The sequence below is a fragment of the Zonotrichia albicollis genome, chromosome 10 (genome assembly GCF_047830755.1).
Source record: "Zonotrichia albicollis isolate bZonAlb1 chromosome 10, bZonAlb1.hap1, whole genome shotgun sequence".
Classification (NCBI taxonomy): domain Eukaryota; kingdom Metazoa; phylum Chordata; class Aves; order Passeriformes; family Passerellidae; genus Zonotrichia; species Zonotrichia albicollis.
This window is the reverse complement of record NC_133828.1, coordinates 11,602,119-11,602,501: the sequence shown is the minus strand read 5'-3', so window position 1 is coordinate 11,602,501 and position 383 is coordinate 11,602,119.

Below are 383 nucleotides of genomic sequence, written 5' to 3'. Positions count from 1 at the left end.
CCTGCTGGCTGTGTGGTCCCTGTCACCCAAGTTCTGTGTCCTCAGGAAAAAGGGTTATTTTTGAGGTAGGTTTTATGGTCTAGACTCTACAAATTCAATAGCTTTGCCTGTGGAATGGTGTGAAAGCCTGGCTTCTACTCAGCTTCTCATGGAACTGATCAAGATCTGTACCATACTAAATTAAGTTGGGTTGGTGGGGTTTTTTGGGTCAGCAGGTATTTCTAATCCATTGCCCTCTTCCCTGGGAGGAGAGGGAGCAGCTCCTTTGCACGAGGCACTGTGGGGTTTGGTGCTCTGAATCCTGCCCTAGACTCTGCTTTGGCAGTGCTATGTTGCTTTCTCCAAGGTAGAAGAGCCACTGACAGGCCTGTCCCCTTACTGGG